The 16659-nt window shown below is 39.7% G+C and overlaps 1 protein-coding gene across 9 annotated transcripts in view; it reads right to left on the bottom strand.

Annotated features, from left to right (window-relative positions):
- The window catches only part of SEMA5A (semaphorin 5A), a 320230-nt gene that overhangs the window by 285494 nt on the left and 18077 nt on the right, over positions 1-16659 (bottom strand). For 5 of the 9 annotated variants that reach the window (XM_059854946.1, XM_059854910.1, XM_059854986.1 and 2 more), the window contains exon 2: positions 16224-16299. The exons of 3 other annotated variants lie outside the window; for them this stretch is intronic. The gene's annotated coding sequence lies outside the window, so the exon portion shown is untranslated. Of the gene's footprint in view, positions 1-15922; positions 15985-16223; positions 16300-16659 lie in introns of all 9 variants that reach the window. One more of the 9 variants, XM_059854936.1, reaches the window with a different exon arrangement.

Below are 16659 nucleotides of genomic sequence, written 5' to 3'. Positions count from 1 at the left end.
TCTAGAAAATTTTCTGAGAAACATCATTGCCTCTGGCAACAGGGGAAGGATGAGGCACCCTGCATCTTCCTATTGCTATGTCAACCAAAGAGGCTGAGCTAAGCAGAGTGTACTGCTGTAGAGTAAGTAGACGGATCTACTCCACCCTCACCCTTCTTTGTCCATTCCTTGGAGCTCACTGGGATGCTCTGCAAGCCAGTTCACTCTTCTGAGCAACAGAAAACTGTTCTTATTTTGGGGTGAATCAGGTCACCTTCAGCAGAGGAAGACCCAGCACATAGCCAGAACAAGGACTGCCCTGCTAGTGGCAGCAGGCACACAGATAATCTCAATAGGCAGCACCTTGAGCCAAGCTGGAGAAAGAAAAGCAAAATCTACTGCCACATAATTATTAGACACCTCCTAGAGCTGAACACCTACAAAACCCTCCAACCTCAGTATGTTTGTGTAAAGACAAATATTGACTGACATAATATTTTTACAAGTCCACCATTTAAATTTCCCTCTGTTCTGGAGCACAGGCCAGAGATCATAATCTTCCACATTAGTCAAAGTGTTCTAGGCTTAAAATTCAGCTTCAGATTGAAGTTGACAGAGAGGTTAAAAACAGATACTACACTGAAGTTTTCTAGCAAACACACAGAAAATTACTGCCCTGTACAGTGCTTTCTGTTTGGAGTATTAGAAGTAACTTTCAAGTGGAAGTGAGAACCCAGGAAACCTATTAGCATTCTTCACAGAAACTTTGCACCATTTATAAGTCACATATTTTGGCATTTTGTATTGAATATGTGTGTTAAGGGATGGGAGAACAAATGTTATTTACCTCCTTTACATACCACTGTTACAGTGCACTATTAATAAGAAGCATGTCAGTTCCACTCTGTAGAGGTTACAGAGGGGGAGAAAAAAGCAACATCAGGCTCAGGCCAAGCATCCCAGGCACATAAGTAACTTGTCTAGCCATCTCCATGGTCCTGGCCACATTCCAGTCCTTGCACTATGAGCTGACTCCTCCTCACATGCTGGTGAAAACAAAAATGTCCAGAGTGATCTCGAGTGGTATTTATCACGCTGATTTTTTTTCCCCCTGTCAGGACAACACTATTACTCGACAGGGTGGAATGAAGTTTTTTCCAGCCATACTCTGGCTCCTTTGGAAAAGTTGTCATCCACCAGGTATATGGCCCAGCTCTTGGAGCAAACATAGCCTGTCCAAATTAACTGAGATCTTTCGTTCTTACAAACCAGCCTTTCCAAGACTCTTAAGTTCCAGCTGGTTCACCTATCAGAAAGTGAAAGAGAGCAAGCTTCCTGCTGCTTCACAAAGTAAGAAGTATAACCATCAAATGATGCATTTTATCTCTGAAGGTTTCCAGATCATTTTAGCTGAATTATCCTGGGTCATAAACACTGTGTTTGGAGAACAGCTGCACATTATATCTCAGCTAAGGCCTATCCTTCCTCCACTTAGCTCTCTCTTCAGGCCGAAGTCAAACGCTATGAGACAAATATATCTCTTATAAATCACATCTTTCAACAGCAACAGTTGGCCAGCTCACTGACATGTGGATGCTGCAGAGCACACTCCCTCAGGCCATAGCCAGTGAAGTCAGCCTGTAGATCCAGCTGCACCAAGGATGAAAACAAGAAAGGACTGAGAATGGGAGGCAGGGGCTTTCCTGCATTAGCAGCGACTCTCTCTTGAGGCATCCAAGGAGAGAAAGAAGCTGCTTGGGGAAAAAGGAAGAAAAGAAGAGGGATAGGAAGCTATGCAGAAGGACCAAAATGGTTTAGTTGAGGCAGCAGCTCTTGAAAAAAAAAAAAAAAAAAACAAAGCCCTAAGCAGAGAACTAAATATCCCCACAAGATGGGTTCATTTAAAACACAGATTCTTTTGGCTGTTTAAAGAGACCATCACAGCCTCATAAGGCCCAGGAAGAAAAGCCTAAGAAAGGGAGGGAAGAATGTAATCAGATCTGCTAGTCCATTAGACCTGAGATAAAAGGAAGGGAAGGAGGAAGAAAACAATTTTGATGAGAAACCAGAAGTCACACAGAAAAGAAATCCAAAGGTTGGCCTGTAAAAAACAACTTAAGGACACTGCATTACTGAAGGAAAATAAAGAATAAAAACCAGATTAACAAGGGTAATGAAGTTAGGTTTAACTGGAACAGAAGGGAAGGAAGGACTATGAGGAGACAGGACAGCAAGGCTTCAGGAGGTCAGGCCAGGACTGAACAGCACAAAGCAGACATGCACAGAAAGCCTGCAGAGGCAAGACAGGATGGTTAGGGGAGCAGAAACAGTACAACAGTGGGGACAAGTCAAAGAAACAGTAGAGATAGTATATATTTACAGGGCTGTGTTGGCAACAAACAAAACAATAACTGGTGACCCAGACAGCAAATTCCATACAGAAGCTGCACAGGAAACCAAAATTTTGGCCTTTCAATATACAAAGAGGGCTGAAATAAAGACAGCCGGAGACTTCTTGCCAAGATCTCCATGACAGGGCAGGAGGCAATATTTTTTAATTGAAAGATTTAGACTGGACATAAAGAGCAAATTTGTCATCATGAGGACAGTGAAACACTGGAACAGGCTGCCCAGAGAAGTTCTGGGTGCTCCATGACTGGAAATTATCAAGATCAGGCTGGATGGGTTTGAGCAACCTGGTCTAGTGGAAGATGCTCCTGTCCACAGCAGTGGGATTGGACTAGATGATCTTCAAAGGTTCCTTCTAACTCTACCACTTATGACTCTATAGTGACTTCCAACCTCCACCCCTGTGTCCCCTTAGCGAACAGTCCTGAAATTCAGCGGCTGTGTTCTGGTCTATCCCAAAGCTGATTCACAGAGCAGCAAATTAATTTCTTATAATATCCTCCAATAACTCATGGAAGGGTGGTCTGAATGACAGGTTTCATCACTGATAATGATCTATATCACACACTTTTTAACAAACACATGATGCCTTTCTCCTGATGTGCAGAGCAGACATGCTGGATTAAAAAGAAAGAAAAAAAAGATATAATAAAGGTGGGATATATACACTTTATGGGAGCAAAGAGAGACACAGAGAAGTGAAGAAAATAACAGTTTCACAAGTATAAGAATCACCTGTAACACTGGAAAATTGGCCTCTGGTAAATGTCTCCTTTAATTCTAAATCTTACAGCAAGCCTCAATATATCGTTTAGTTCAATGACATGACTAGATAACATCAGAGTTTCAGAACCACAATAACAAAGGGATGTCAATAGACAGAACTAGAAAAAAAACTTATTGAAAACAATGTGGTCAAGAGGGTTTTGTGGCTTTTTAAAATCTCATTTAGATTAGAAGGATTAAAAAAAAAAAAAAAACAGTCAGGACAACAAAAATATTACCTGGCACCAGAAAACATTCCTCTGGCACAGAATACCTATTTATGTTCATCCTGCAGATACTCCAAAAACCTCCTTGAAAGATTCTCTAAAGTTATGTATGATTTTCCATTCTGATAAGTTAGGTTCCTGTCAGTGTTCTATAAAACAATCCTTATTTACCTACTCTTCTTCTCGTATTTTCCTTTGTTTTCATTTAGCAGTCACAGTCATCAACAGCATATACTTTGTCTGATCATATCCCATTCATTTTCTGTCACATCTATCTTGTCCTTTACTCTTTGCAGTGCTTAAAATTTAGTACAACACACTACAAAAAAACTAATAATAATAGTAATAATTAATAATATCATCATCATCTAAGGAAATTCCCACATTTTTAAGCTTTTTGTAAGGTTTAGAGAGGAGACTAAAGGCTGCATGAATGTAAGCTACATGTCTTGAAAAAGAATTCAGATTGTTTTTTGATCAACATCTGCCAGCGACCGGGTGACTTTGAATAGAAATTTGAAATGCCCCAGACAGACAGAGCACATCCAGTTCACAGTAGCAAGGCCCTTTCCAATCTGCATCAAACCTGGCACACAGTATGCCAGAGGTACATGTGAGGACAAGCCCTCAGCAGACAGACAGGAAGGAGCTTCCCTCCTGTAACTGCCAATTTCGGGTGAAGTCTTCCAAATCAAACTGAGGTGGTAGCCGCGCAATTATAAAAAACAGGAGATGAAGAATGGTAATAGAGCCTTGTGTCTGGGAAATGAGCTCCTCTGACTTGGTGGCAGAAAAAATTTAATGTACTCCCCTGCAGCTTCCTCCTCCCCAGCCATAAAATGCATTCCATAATCTACAATAGAAGAGGCATACTAAATTCTGCAAGAGATGGCAACGCTCATTACAAGTAAGCTACAAAACCAAATACCAAATTCTGAAAGATATGATTAATACCTCCTCCACCCACAAGAATTTTTAAAGGAGTTTGAATCAAAAACTTTTAAACTTCAGCCATGCAACAGCTGCAAAGTCAAGATCACTGAAGACTTGGTCTTGGGACTTCCACACACAGAAACAATCACAAAGATTGTTAGAAACAATCACAAAGACAAGTGAGAGAAAAACAATAGTGAAGAACACGGTTATCTTCGATTTCCATGTTCTCTAATCCAGCCCCAGTTGAAGCCAAAGAACCAAAATCCATAGCTTATCTTCTTCCTTGATGTGGAGAGCAGGCAGAGGTTATATGTATAACTCTCATGCTTAACATTAGACCTTTCAACCAGGGAGAACAAATCACTAAATCTGCAACTCCCCTGAGTTCTTATGCACAGAGGAACCAAAGACAAGCAAAAGGCTGATGTTGCACACATATCAACTCTATTCCTTCAACCACAACAACAGAAGAGAAACTAAAAATAGGCAATCAATTAAAAGAGTGGCTACTTAACACCCTCTCATCTCAAGCAGATTTCCTTAAAATAAGTAACAACAACAAAACACTTTTCAGAATCCAAAGTTAAAAGTGTTAAAATTGAACCAACACACACACACACACACACACACACACAAAAAAAAACCTTTTTATAATGAAATGCATGGTCAACACCACCTTTGATTGTCAAGAAACTGTTGTGGAATCAAAAGACACAGTCCAGGCACTGCTATCACACCTGCCAACCCACCCACGAGCTGAAGCAGCCGTAGGTCTTGACAGTGCCAACCGAGTTGGAGAGCAGGGGCTGTAAATCACAGCCTTGCACATTTTAAAAAAGAAACTGTAATAAGGTTTTGGAGCAAGTGTTGAAAAAAAAATGCATTTTAATGGGTGTCCAGGCCAAGCCCTTCAAACAAATTACTACAAATATTGAAATATAGATCTGGTGCTAAAAAGGAGCAGGTCATACTTTAATCTTACAGCTGGGATAATATTTCCTTGCTACAGAGAACATTGCTAATTAATGACTGACTTTCAGCCCCAGCTAACAGATGTGTAGAAAGCACCAGAGCTATCTAGACTACCTTGAGAACAGAAAAAAGTAGTTTCTCTCTTCTCTAGTTGTAAAAGCATAGCTAGCCTTGCAGAGAGACAAAGCAGTGGCCAAGGTTTCCGATTATCCAGGGAACACAGAACCTGCTTGACAGCAAGCAGATCTGATTAATGCCTGTACCCTTGCGACTTCATCACTCCTTTTTTGAAAAGGATCAGCCTCCAGTTTCAGATAAAGATCACTTCCAAGCTTCTGAAACCAGCATAAAGTTAGTGCTGATGATGAAAATGAATTCTGTTTGTAGTCTCAAGAATATCACGACTGCTTTAAAGAGAGGCAATAAAAAAGTAAGCAAAATGTGACTTTGGCTTCTTTTGCTATTCCAGTTAAAGGGTCAAAGGAATTAGGTGGCCTGCCATCGACTCAGTTCTTGCAACTAGTGGTCTTTCCTGACAAATATGAAAAGACTGCAGCCAGTCCACAGACCCAAAATTTTCATGTAGAGCAGAAAATCATATTTGAAAGATGGCTCTTGCAGAGCTCAAGCTAACAACAGGTACTTCAAATTCTTGCTTCCACTCCCTGTTTCTCAGCCACCACTGGTCTGTCACTTGATGCTTGGACTTGGTTGCACTACATGCATGAGCTCATCAGCCAGTGCTGGAAGCTGCTTGAGTTCACAGTTTCACTCCCCAGACTGTTTTTGAAGCTCTGTCCTTTTCCAACACCTCTCATCTTCAGTCCTGCACGTTCATTACACACCTGTTTATAGCTGGAGAGGCGGGAGGAGGGAGAAGCCATCTACAGGCAGATTCTCACTTTAGTAACACCGAGGGTTATAGAGGAGAGAACAATGGAGTTGAGGTTTCCAACCAAAGTTTGTGGGCAGTACTACCCCTTTACTCCACTGTGATTAGCAAGTCACATACATAACTTCCCACAGGCACCTTCGTTGTTTTCTGCGTGCCCAGCTTGCAAGGTGGAATGAGAATTAAACAGTCATGACACAAATATAAAACCTCTGGGTTAGATTTTCCAATTTCAAAGCTAGCTACAAATTTTCTAAATTGCAAATTCTTTACTTTTTTTTTTTCCATACCCCATTTTTCAAGTGTTGCAGTAACAGAGCTACTGAACACAAAAAAAAGCCAAAACCATGAACTGTTGTTGTTAAAAGTTCCAAACAGCAAATGGGTTTGGGCATGTAGGTAGAGTAGAAAAAGTGAAGAGCCTTAAAGTTTCTAAGCAGAATCTCAATTCATCGCCTGCCAAAGGAAAAAAAGGCATACGTGATAAAGAGTACAGTTATGTCATGTATTGAAGAAAAGGTCATACCTCAGGAGCTCCAAGCTGCCCAACAAACCCAGGGGAAAAAAAATAAGACTTGTAGACACAGCAGAATTGTGTTAACTTAAGTCTGACACTGCAATGAACTGAAAAGTTTGCACAGCCTTCAGATGGGAGCTGGCTCCCTGCCAGCCAGCTTGAACCATAAACAGAACAAGCTTCCTCCTGCCTTTAAGTGTTGTGTGGGCACATTCAGAACATGATAACAAGAGGCATGAGAGGACACCAAGAAAGAAGTCATACCTCTGTGCTTCTGATCATACAAAGCTGTTCGGTTTTGTTGTTTAATACCAGGATGCATTCAACGCAGCTGAGTCAAACAATACGGAAATGGTATTTCCATGTTCTGGAAGTGCCCTTAGCTAGCCATCATCTTCAGTGTTACCGAAGTGGGAATGAGGAAATCAGATAATTTCCTGCAGAGTTTTGACTCCTGCAGAGGTCTGACTATAGAACACACCAATCCATCCAGAAGTTTCTTGCATAAAGATTACAGTGAACGAATCCACACTAATTATCCAAGGAGCAGTCACTACCAGACAGTGCAGGAGACACTGCAAATTCCTCTGCATTTGAAAAAAACTGCACTACCTCAGGTAAGTTGTGCTGTATTTAAATAATAAATAAATCAACACACACAGCACTGTGGAGTTTAAAATATTCTAAACTTAATCTACATAATATCAAAACAACCTGAAACATACTTCATGGCTCAAGGATCAGTGATTTAGAGGTAAGCAACAGAGTTCCAGATTTCAGAACTAACAGCATGGAACAAAAGATCAATGCCAACTAGGAAAGAAATTATTAACATATGTGGTACAGCACTAGCAATGTAGTGCTAATTGCTAAAACTACAGTATTATAATAAAGAACACAGATGGTATTTGATATAAAAGTAAATAAATAAGAGCATCAAAAGTGACTTGTTGCAAAAAAAAAAAAAAAAGAGCCTACATTAGCTTATAATTTGTTTAGCAACAAATTATGTTCTGCACTTTGCAAAATAAGAATTTATAGTCAAAATGTAACTTAGTAAGTACACAAACCAATGCCAGGAATACATTTGTTAAAAAACAGCCTTCATCTCACAGATTTCACAGGTCTGTTCCTGGAAGCTGGGGAGTATTTCCACAAATGCTAAAAGAGATGACAGCCAAGGCTTGAAGCTGAGCAATACTCTTTTTTCTGGCTCACTCAGAAACAAAGAATGGCACCCCTCAAAAATTTTTAGGGGGAGCAAAGGAGGAAGGTTTATCTTTGTATCTTTGTTTGTATACAGCTAAATATATAGAGCAGACAATAACCCATTGGCCAGAACAGAAAAGACTTTTTCAACTCACTAATTTATCTATTTTTATCCTAAATCCTTGAAGCTAAGAAATCATTATTGCATATTCTTAAAAAAAAAATAAACTTTTTAAAATGCCTGAGCATGTTGTTTTTATTCTGGAAGCCTATCTTCCAGAATAAGTAACCCAATGCTGAAAATCTGTTTTCTATAAGGATACTAGTCAAGCTATAATTATGCTTGCAAGCATAAAACAAAAAAGTCAGTTTTTAATTTTTACCTTAAGATATAGGAAAGTAGGTAGCTTTGACTCCACTTTCTTCTATTCACTTATTTTTCCAGTATCATTCACAGTTTCTAATTCAAACCAGATGATAACAGCCCAATTCTGACTAGCACACTAGCTAGGTGTGTCATTTCCACCACCTGTTCTTTAGCAAAGCAGAAAATATCAATCTCTTTTCCCATTTTTATACCATAGTTGATCTTGTTCTGTAGCTCACACACTATTTACATGACTGAAAACAAAAAGTGCCTAAAGTGTTGGCAGAAAGAAACTCCTGTGCCAGGAAACTCTCACTGACATCTCCATGCATAAGCCCAAGAGGCAGGACTCCAGCTGCCACTGGAAAAGGGCTCCCAGCTCCTTTGCTACACAACCCATGGTGGCTGCAACTCTGGGCTAATCTGCACAACACTTTGCATTACAAGTGCAGATCACTCTGCATCACTGGCTCACACTGCAGCCAGGCCAGACTTCCCTGGACACTTATCCACGGTGTAAGAAGGACCTCCCTGCACTTACCACGACATAAAAAGTTTCAGAACAATTTTACTCTTCCCTGTTGAATAATCTTTGTGATTAAGGAAAAAAAAAAAAAAAAAAAAAAAGAGAGAGAAAAAACCTCAAAACCTGGATGCCATTATTATTAGGAGTTGGACTCGAGGATGCCCGTGGGTCCCTTGCAGCTCAGGACAGTCTCTGATTCTGTGATTACTGACTAGTTTCCAGGAAAAACTGGTGTAATTAAGTGTGAAAGTGAACACTGGTGAGAACCCCAGTGTTGTACTATATTAATACACCTAGGGAAGTTGTATTTTTTTTAATGTTGGCATAATTGACCCATAGTAAAATAAGTCTTTCCAATTTATTTCTTATTGCTATCCCACTGTAGCTTCGATTAGAAGTTACTCTTTTTCCTCTGGTAGACAAAAAGATCAATTTTTTTCATACAAAATTGGTCATGTTGGCTTTGTATGACATGTGAACTCATACCATACAAAATTCCTTTCATAATTCCTTAATTTATTGACCAAACATACACTTTACTTTTAGTGCTAAGTATTAAATACAGATGTTTGTACTTAAGCTTCACATCTGAGGATGAAAAGAATAAAATAGTCACTAATGATTTAGGAACATATACACTTCAGAGCTATATCACAAATGTATCTTACAGAGTTGATCATATCTTATTAAAAAGCCACTGTTATTACTTTTAAAAAGCCCTAACTAGTACCTTACTCCTCAATCAGTCCTTTACAAGTACTGTTTCTGGGGGTGGGGGGGGGAAATATATTTCTTCCAGGCCCTTGCTTTACCAGAAGCTGACTCACATATCAACACAAACCTACTGCTTTAAAAGTAACACTCTAGTGTGGAATTCAGCAGTGATACATAAAACCTGTTGGTTTACAACCTCTTGGCCACTTCCATGCCAAGCACAAGAATGCAAACAGCTTTTGCTGCCACACCTAAGCCAGACAATAAGCAAAGACAAAGGGTTCAGAACACTATAAGCATGTTGTCACAAAATACAAGACCACCTCCTATATGTAGCTCAGATTGATTAGTAATTAGTTAATTACTAGTAAGTTTTGGAATTTTTTAAAATATCTAGGCTTGGTTTTGCTCACACATGCTATTTTTCCCCCTGCTCCTACACAGTTCAGTTTTCAGTTAGACAATTCTCTACAAAAACAGGAGAAAAAATTTTGTTATTAATGCATGATGTCAACAAAGATAGATGCAGAAGAAACTTAGTCAAGAGCACAACGTATGATTGTACATTTTATTACTGACTTAGAAGACAGGGGAATAAAACCCAAATCAACTTTGCTGTAAGTATGAGAGAGGGTGGGACTCCATCAATCAGATGAGAAATTTATAAATAACAGAGGCTGACACTTTAGAGGATTAGTTACAGCCTCACTTCCAAGCCATTGCCGTGATGAAGGCACCTAGGAAGAGGAATGTACACGCCTGTTTGTTTTTATTACATCTCTTAAAGGCTGCTTGGCTTTCTTTAGCTTCTGTTATCATGGTCTGTAAACACACAGGCTCCTAATTAGAGGACTTGTAGAACCGTGTGGAGCACATTTCACTTACTGCAGTCTCCCATTTCTGCCACAATCCCAGAAGCTTCCTGCAGCTAAGCCACAGTGTCTCACTTGTATGGAGACATCACAGGAGGCACAGCCAGAACACTGGGGCTGGCACAGGGAGATCTCCCCACCCCCTCGAGGGCAGGGCTGCTCAGAAGCTGCTACAAAAAATTTCCCTGGAAAAGCTCAGAGCTGACATAAACCAGCAACTCCAACTCACAAGTGAAGAGTGACCGTAGCATCCACAGCCAGCGCCTTCCAGTGCCTGCACAGATTCAGCCTCAGCTCGTCATGGATCCTGGCTATCACCATTTGCCCACTGCCTACAGAAAACACTGGTGATTGGAGCCCAGCTTTGTACCACGAAATCCATCAGCAGAATTGGGCACCAGCATTGACAGTTGCAGCCAAGAATACAAAGAGCAGTTAAGTAACCAAGTGTCAGTCACTAACAATGAAAACAAAAAAAGAATAAATGAAAGTTTGAATATTAGGGATAAATTCACAACAAACTATTTGCAGCTGAATAATCCAACACTACCTACAAGCACTAGGGGAGGTGGGAGGGAAGAAAGAAAAAAATCACACAGAACAAGTAAGATTTCTTCATTTCCTTTAATTTATAAAGGAAAAAGATTTTAAAACGTTATTATGATTTATGCACTTTCCTCATGATGTTCTATTGGATGCTCATGCTAGATTCAGGTTTAATCTCCAGCCACATTCTTTTAACAGCAATTGCAGTTTATGTTCCAGGACAAGTGCCAGTAGCTAATGATCCTCCTCTTATCGATTCTGCCTTGCTGGAATGAAAACTCATTTTCCTGCTCTTGACACACAAAGCCCCTCTCTTGTATATTACAAATATATATATATAAAATAATTTGGGTAGTGGAAAGCATTTAACAAGATCAGGACCAGCAGTATGGCCAGACATAAGGCCAAACAAAACCCCTTTTGGCAAAGAAGTTTTGTGACCAATCCTTGCCACTTCACTACTACTGTAGCTGCTTAATTCCTCTGGCTAAAGGAATTCTACAGGGAAGTATTTGTCCATGGGATAGTTCCATTTTACTGTGGATTTGCTTTTAATAATCAAGTAATTTTCTGAAACTAAAAAAAAAGGAAACAGGTAGTGCAACACATGTACAAAGAAAATACATGAGTGTAGCGGACAAAAAAATTGCTCAATATAATCACTCTGCCAGCCATGCTTTTTTCCTCCCATTTTCTTACCGTCAGTAGGAATTACCCATTCAGATGACAAGCCAGAATACATTCAGGAAGTTCATAAGTCATATCTTCTTCTCAGAATTGGACCTCACCCCTTGGGTGCTCAGTCCAGGACACCAGTGATGAGTACATTTAAACCACAGGCCACAGAAGTTAAACAGATTAGACGCTCACATAAAAATAAAAAAATCTGATAGGAAGAATTTTCAGGGACACAAGACCCACTAGGTTGCAACTTACAGGGTGCAGCATCTAAGTAGCTGGACAAGTTAATTGAGACAGCACAAAAAATTTGCCTCCCCACCTGATAGCAAAGTGGGAACTCTGGACCCATCTAATATTTCTCACTCGTAGTAGCAATGCTGGAAAAGGCAAAGATACCCAGTCTTCTAAAATCATAGTTAGCTTTGTCAAAGAGGTTCTTAACAGAAGCTTCAGGTGTCCTATTCTCCCACTATACATCAACTTTTGTTTATAACATGCTCTGGGGTAACAGACACTTACCTAGGAGTCCCATTCTGCATAGCTGTTAGGGAACACACACAATTCATCTCACTTTCCTTTTCATTATTAATTGTTAGACTTCTAACTCAAGGCTATCTTTATCTTACCCCAGTACCAATCTGATTAACAGATGCAAACCTTTCACCTTTCAATTACACAGTAAATTTTCACTGCTTCATGAAACTGATTAATCCTGTCATATTCTTACCCATAGATAACTTAAAACACGTCTTCAGTACAGAACCAATTATCTTTGACCGATAAAGGAGGCATCCTTCCTTCTTCTTATTTCCTTTGGGTCATCCTTTTTTTTTTCCTACCTATCAAGTCCTCTTAGGCGAGGTCTTTTCACTGCAAGAACAGTGAAAAGTGAACTGTGAAACAGCACCATCAATCTTATGCTTTTAATATGTTAGTCTTGGATTAATACTCTACAGGATATGTAGAAAAGTACTGGAAGTCCTCAAAAGTAAAAAGCTGAGATAGTCTGCAAAATGTCTTAGAAGAGGTTAAATGAAAACAAACACAGTTTGAACATGGGTGGTTGATTGGATGATCTGTTCCAGTCCCAAGCAACCTTCAGTCAGTGATTCTGTGATGGTCACAACACCTATGCAGGGCCCACCTGGGTCAGTCGTGGTGAGGAACCACAGTGACACTGTGTAGAGAGGAAACACAGCCAATGCCCAGCACTCTTTCCCTGAATAATTAAATGCTTGTCTAAAAGACCACTTTAGAAGTAGCAGAGTGCCTGGAGAAAGGATTTTTGCTCTCTGTTCTGTTAAGCTGGTTTCCAAAAGAGAAATCAGCTTTGAAGAAGTAATGAAATTCTGCAATGTCTAGGGGTAAGTGGCTACACTTACTTTAAACACAGTTAAAACAAAAACATCCATGAGTTACTAGGCAAGCAGGATACACTTTCTTTCACTACTGGATATCAAATGTCAGAAAGATCCTATGGAGTAAAAACAACAAAAACAAATTAAAACCTAAAAATTCTTCTAATGCCATTAAGAGCATAAAGATCTCAAGGTAAACTCAGTTGATCCCATAAAGTACAAGAATTACAGCATGAACATTTTCCACTAGCCCTTTTTCCAAAAGACCAGTCACGCAAAAAACAAATTCTCCTCTTTCTTCCCCTTTCTTCTTTTCTTTGTAAAATATGTCTCTGTTTGGGGAAGTGGAAACTTTCAAATGCACAGATGTTTGTGATTGCACACTAGCAGCCTGCTGGGAGCCATTAATGATGTAGAGAGTAAAGTTATTCAATCATCTATAAGTCACTTTTCAAAAGTGTTGCACTCAGTCGAGGGAGTGATTAATGGTGTCCAGCAATGACACAGATTACCCCCTGCCCATGAAAGCTCTTTGATTTTAATGCAGTTGAGCTACTGAAGTAAACAAACCAATTTGGGTGTTCAATGAGCTCTTTGTCTCATTTAAAATTATTTGACTAGACTAGTGGTAAAAGAATATTGCATATGTCCCCAAATTCAATTTGGCATTCTGTAATCATAGCAGCAATTACATTTGCAAAAAAAAAAAAAAAGCTTAGAAATTAACAGTAGCAGAAAATGGTCAACCTTTCATTAGGGACTTTCATTATGGATTTTTGTGTGTAACGAAATTAATATTTTCTAAACACCACGGTACAGCAAGCAAGCTTCTGTATGTTTCAAAGAGGCCAACAGCAACTACAGTCACTGGGCAAAAGTTTCAGCAAGTAGCTGCAAATTTGCTGTTCAAAAGCAGACAGTTCTCTACTCCTCCCAAGCAGGCTTCGGCAAATTGCAGGTCCTTCATCCCTTGAGAACACCTGCTGCAGTTTGATGTCCAGCTGAGCTTGGCACTTCATGTTAGGGCAAGTTTTCCTTCCCCCCTTGCACAACCAAAATGATGAATGTGAATGCAGCAAGTTGAATTATCAAAGCTGAGGCATTTTTTCTTTATTTAAATGTCAGGTGCCCCATAGTGATTGGAATTCACTGTTCTGGCAGTAAATTTGAGTTCACAATACCTGTGAGTGTATGGCTACCTTCGTGCTCCACACACGTTCAGTGACAGAGACAACTACCTCAGAAATCACAGGGAGAACCCAGGCACTTCAGCAAAGCTGATGGCAAACCGCCCAAGGAGGACTGGAGGGAACACCCACTGTGGGCATGGCCTGATGACCACTTCAATTCTTTTTGAGGTCATGCCACAGGACGGTGCCCCAGAGTTATTTACGGTGCTAACGCCACCAGCTCTGTGTGAAGTCCCGCACCGGTCCTGGCCCCTGACGGCTGGCTGCAGCAGTGGCTGTGAGATGGCTTCCTGTGCCACACTACAGCCTCAGGTGACACTTTACAGCACGGCTCAAGCACCTTCCCCGTGCAGCCCACAGCCTTAACACTTCTACTGCTTAGCAGAAGCGTTACTTTCTGTTATTCACAGAGTAGCAACATTAAAAAATTACAAGACCTCATCTGAAGTGGAGCTGACAGCATTGCCACCCTTGGTTTTAGAAAATATCACTGGACATGTATTTCACAATACATCAAAGATTGCTTTCAAACCTTCAAACAGTTATCAGAGTCTCATTTTTCATCACATTCCTCCCAACGAATTGATACCAGCCTTCCGCATCTTGTGTCTGAGAACAACGTGTCCGTTTCCCACGCATCCAGATCAGCCTCTTCACTCTGAACTCACTCCAAACCCATCTCCTAACACCCTGCTATTTCCTGACCACTCCTCTCAACCTTTCTTTTATTCTTCTCACAGAACTTTTAGTACTTAATCTACACAAAGCCACTGCACCGCAACCTGATAGGAACTTGGTAAAACGTGCTTAAATTGAACAAAACACAATGGATGGCAGGGAGAATTATTTTCCTTTGATGACACATTCATCATTCGAAAAGTATAATAATAAAGACAGATTCCAGATCAAGACAAATAATACAGTTCAAATAATACATATATCTGATGAGCATTTTTAGCTCCCAGTGTCTTATGGTACAGGACTTCTACATAGAAGATGTTACTGTCTGGTACATTTACAGAGGAGGGACAATCTATGAGACCAAAAGCACACAAAAATGACAAAAAGAAACAAAACTTAGCAAACAGGGGTAGTATTTTATTTTCTTTATCAACATATAATTGGGGGGGGGGTGGGGGAGGGTGGGAGACAGTTCCAGCCATGTCATCCTCAGAACAGATATATTCCATATCAAGAAGGCCAAAGGCTTGCTCCAACTGATATTATTATACAGCATTAGAAAGCAGATTTTTGTCACCACTCCCAATTTTCACATGTACTCCAAAACAAGGGAGAACTTACATTACCCCGACTGTCAAAGTCAGTATGTACCATCTATAATCATTTAGGTTTCTTTTTACCTTATTTCTAACATTCTCATATATCAATTTACTAACTCCTCTGTTGTACTTAATATGCAAAGAAACTTGCAAGGTTCTAATTAAAAAGAATCATATATTTCCAGCAAGATGTATCTGTGTGTAGCTTTAGTTCCAAATACAAAGTGAAATACAAGAGAAATATGTTGACTTGCTAATGTATTAAAAAAGAGTTTACTTTTTACACTACGCTTCCTTTTTAGCTTTTAAGCTTTGTGTCCTACTTTCTGGTCTATTAAAAGATTTCTTAGCTTTTTAATTTAAATTATCATCTTCTCTTTACCCTTTCTTCATTTCTTAGTTGACAGGATATTATTACTCCTCATGGAGATACACAGGACTACTTTAAAGCTGCATTTAATTATTCTCACTCATTTCCTCACCTGAAGCAGTTGCAATGCTATCTATCCCATTCTTTCAGAGGAGCTTCATACGTAAATCAAACCTAAAGAATCAAAATCAGAGCATTAATTGTGACTGTAAAACTGAACTGAGCTATGCAAGGAAGCTACAGATACTGAAACCTAGAAAACTCAAGTCAGCATGAATGGATTTCTGTGTCATTTCCACTACAACTTTCTCATTTGACCTCTGCAAAACATCCCTTGGTTTAGTGCAAAGGAAAACAGCAGACAAGGCACATGGGGTTTTTTGTCACGATTTCTTTGTTAAAGCTGTACTTACCGCTAGCACATGCAGCTTCTTATAGCTTCATCTTGAATGATGTCTTCCCAGATAAAAATCTTCTCCAGTCTGTAACCTGTCCACAAAAGTTGAGAAATTTCATTGTTTTCAATTATGTTTTGTAGAAAGTGGACAAAGGTGATCTGACAGCATCAAGATAACAGAAGAGTGTTTAGAAGTCAATAAATGTTGTTAATGATTTCTATGCCTGATAGCTAAAACTGCAATTTTAGCTTCCTAACAGAGTCAGGAGGCTGCAAGGAACTCAGTAAGGCACCGAATAAAGAAAAAAAGCCCCCTACTGCTCAGTCAATAACCACTCTGAAATTATAAAATCAGAAAGACATGCCATTTTCTGAAGACAATCCAGGTGTTTATCATACAAGGAAATAGCTTAAGGCATAACTTGCACTTCTCTCCCTCATCGTTTTTCTTT

Source organism: Haemorhous mexicanus, chromosome 1 (genome assembly GCF_027477595.1).
Source record: "Haemorhous mexicanus isolate bHaeMex1 chromosome 1, bHaeMex1.pri, whole genome shotgun sequence".
Taxonomy (NCBI): Eukaryota; Metazoa; Chordata; class Aves; order Passeriformes; family Fringillidae; genus Haemorhous; species Haemorhous mexicanus.
This window is presented reverse-complemented; position numbering and strand designations above follow the sequence as displayed.